The following is a 3,998-nucleotide window of genomic DNA, read 5'->3' as shown; positions in this document are numbered from 1 at the left end:
CGGGGGAAGTTGTGGCGCTGCCTGCTGAGGGTGAGAGTCAGAGAAGCGGATTTTTAAAATGTATTTACTTATTAGATTCCATCTCTCTGGCTCCCCGCCTTGCTTTGCTGTATTTGTTTACATCTCCTTATGGTACATTTCTGTACAATCAGCATATGAATCATTTCTGATGGCAGAAGCTGTCAGGAGAAGGTAGTGGGGAGGACGACAAAAAAAATCCTGACCCAATTCCGAAGCCTTCCCAGTCACTATGTTAGGATGGAACAGATGCTTTCGGTGTTTGCAAGCTCTTTCGGTACAAAGCTGTCACTTTTAGCTGCTTCTGGTAGTGAAATTACCCAACAGGGCTACCCTCTAAAAATGAAAAGGCAGAGAGAGACTGGCTCGAAATTTTCTTTTAGAGCCATTTAGGGATGTTACTGGGAGATGTAATCTCCAGGAAGATTAATGTAACTGCAATCTCCCAGAAGCACAGTTATAGTTATAAGCCAGTAGCCTGGGCAGCTAAGTTCCAGCCCTGGAAGTGATCGATTAAACCAGAATTATAATTTGTGGGGTTTGTTGTCATTGGGTCTTTTTTTTTTTTTTTTAAAGTGTGTTTGGGAGGCTTTGCAGCGTGCCCATTCAAATTAAGATTATGGAGAGAATGAGAAGAGTTTTTGTAATTGGGTGGAAGGAGGTGATACACCCGCATCTCTCTAATCTGGTGTCGGGAAGTGTCGTCTACTTCTGTTCATCTTGACTTTTCCAGAGAAAAATCAAACCACATCTGTTCTCCTCAACTATTCTGCATCCTCGCTGACAGTCTGTTATTTATGAATGTTATGGCTGTGTTTAACTCAGAATGACTGTTACCCTCACTGTGCCAATGGTATACCAGAAGTCTAGATTAAAATGTTGTAGTAGCAATAAGGAAGGGCCTGGTGAGCGGCTTGGTGCTCAACCAGGTTACAAAAAGCCATATTCCAGCATCAGGCTTTGAAATCTGTGGGCTCAGCTCTGACTTGTGCTGTCCCTGTAGTTTTGAGGAAAAGTAAAGATGTATCCAAGAACAGATTTTGAGTCTATGGAGCTGTATATCCTCAAAGCGTCAGAAATACAAACAAATCCATGCCAGGGCTCCCACTCACAGGAAGCTCTCTGGTTTTGAACTCAATCCTTACCTGAATGACACCTTTATTTTACCTGCTTTGCTGCTTGCATTCCAGTATCATAAGACACTCTGAAAGCCATAAACTTAGCAAAATTTAATTGCAGTGTTGAACAGTGCCCCTTACAGAAAAGAGATGGGGACAATTCTAGTTTTTATCCTTTCACTGGGTACGTTGCACCAGTGCTTATAAATGAACACCAACATCTTTCTTTTAGAACATAATGTTATTTATTCCAATTTCTCTCTGTATTCATCTCTCACTTGCTTTGAAATAACTGTGAGAGAGCAACTGTCTAGTGGAGATTTTAGGACTGGCTTTTAGGAGTGGGCTGTACAGGGGATTTGTGGATACAAGAAGGGCAACTGTAATGTGGGATATGCAAAGAGCTGGTTACAGGAAGAGAGATGTAAGGATTTTTTTTTTTTTTTAGTGATATCAAAATCCTGGGATGAATAATGGCCCAAGGAAAAGAACTGTGGAAATTCTGTCATGAAACAGAACGATGGAAATTTTGTTTCTGTGAGTGAAGAAACAAATGCTAAGCATTGTGTAAAAATGTGAGTAATTTTGAGACAGGCAAGGACTTAAACCTGCGGGAGCCCAAGTTGCAGCCTGGGCTGAGGCAGTGTCACAGGTACAGAAGTGTCTGGGATTGCAGTATAAGGCTGCAGGTGCTATAACACCAGGCTCCTCCACATTGTAATTAGAAGAGAGCAACAAGCTCAGCAGACAATTTATTTAATACAAGAACTTCTCTCCAGCCCACTGTGAAACAGTTAAAACAGTAATTTTGCAGCATGTAGAGGAGAGGAGTGCAGTGATGCATATCTGCAGCAGCAGAGCACTGTGGTCCAGCGGCACCAGTATATCTTGTCCCAGCTCTACAGATGTGGAACATCACCCTGTTGTTCAACGGTGATGCAGTGATGTGGTCGCAGATGCAGACACTACAGTGGTACAATCAGATACGCGGAAAAGATTGCAGGGATGACTCCACGGAGGATGTCATTATTGCAGTAACAGCAAAAAAGAGCAGCCCAGGACTACAGGGTTGTGTCTGAGGGAGACAGATTTGTAGCTGTGCAGAAAAAAAGACGGAGTGAAGGCAGAAGTGCTGTGTTTATATAACCAGCACAGCAATATAGTGCACTGTGGGTGTGTACTCCAGGAGAATGCTAAGATACTGCCAGGATACAGGACGCAGTGGTATTTTATTAATTAGGTTCATGCTATATTGGTGCAGTGATGTTCTAGTATAATAAAGCAACAATACTCTTTTAGGGCATTTTACCATTTTGGAATTGAGTGGTACCTACATTAACAAATGTAGGGTAGTATAATGATGTATTAGTACAAGCCAGGATGTCATCTTAGTCTAATGACGTGTTTTGCACACTAGATCGGCGAGGCAGCTGCAGAAAAGCACTCTGCTGTGGAGTTTATACCGGGTTAGCGCGCAGTGCCATGCAGCACCGAGTGCCTGGAGAACTCAGCACTGACAACGCGGTGGTGTGGTAATGCAATCCTGTGGCAGAACAGAGATGTGATACTGGTGCCATGAGGCAGGAGTTTGGCAGTGCATGGGTGTGATAATTGTGTAGTGTTGTAGCCTGACAGAAGAGTTTAGCAGTCTACTGATGTAGTAATACAATATTCCAGATGGGAGCTATTCTATACAGCAGTGATTACTTCTGGTGTGATATTAGCAAAGGGCTGCGCTGATCTGCCAGCACCATCCCGCTGGTACCAGAAGGCAGCGAGTGAGATGTTACCACCGTGCCGCAGTTTTGGAAGCACGGCTGTGAGTTAGCACCAGGACACTGCCACAGACCGACACGGTGACAAAAGTGCAGCGTGAGTACGGGCTGGTTATACTACGCGTGTGATAGTGGGGCAGCAGTGTTTTAAAGTGGCCCTGCAGCAGCGGTAGCTCAGTGCAGTGCGAGAGCAGTGCAGTGACTCACGGGTGTAGTTGGCAAGAGATGCATGCGTGATAATGCAGCAAAGTGGGAAAGTGTCAAGAAAAGGGAGCGTGGGGAGGGTGTTTCATAAGATTTTGGCCTGGTAACAGGATAGCGTTGGAGCGTCCAAGTGGTAAAGGAGTGTCGTGGAGCAAAAAGGAGCATGCTATCACCCTGGCAGAGCAGTGTAGCGTGACGGTCCTATAGCACCTATAGTGTGGCTACAGAACACAGCTTGGCAGCAGTGCAGTATTGAGCATTCGCATGTCCGTAACAGCAGAGGAGCAGTGATTCCCTCGGCAGCTGGGATGGCAGTGAGGCAGCCTGGCAGCAGGACAGTTTATTAATGTGCCAACAGTACCAACAGCAGCACAGAGACTGGGACAGCAGTGCGGTGACAGCAGGGACTGCGATGCAACAGTTTTGTGGCAGCAGGACACCTGGGGCAGCGGTGATGCAGCAGCTTGGCATGGGGCTTGCGGCACAGCGCTGCATGGGTACTGCGGCACGGAAACCTGCCGGCTCTCCTTGCTTCATTCGTCCTGTGCCACACAGTTGGCCTAGCTGGCACCTTTAAGAAGAGCTTTTTCCGGGCCTTGGCTATGCAATATTAATTTGCAAGCGATCCTGCCATGTGAGACATGACCGTTTTCAGAGCCGTTTAGCTTTCACACCCTGCCTGACTGTTAAATTTTTCAGTGAAGTGATTCCCCAACAGTTTTCTGTCAATTGCCTGTGGTAGCTTGGGGATCAGAGGGGTCAAAGAATGCCATAGGGAATCATTAAATATTTACAGGCTTCTGCTGTTAGCACTGTGGCCCAAGGGGCTTTTGTATTTCTATTTGTACAGGGAGTTAAAAGCCTCTCCTATCTGCACCGTTTC

The sequence above is a fragment of the Egretta garzetta genome, unplaced genomic scaffold (assembly GCF_000687185.1).
Source record: "Egretta garzetta isolate BGI_Z169 unplaced genomic scaffold, ASM68718v1 scaffold7, whole genome shotgun sequence".
NCBI classification, from domain to species: domain Eukaryota; kingdom Metazoa; phylum Chordata; class Aves; order Pelecaniformes; family Ardeidae; genus Egretta; species Egretta garzetta.
This window is presented reverse-complemented; position numbering follows the sequence as displayed.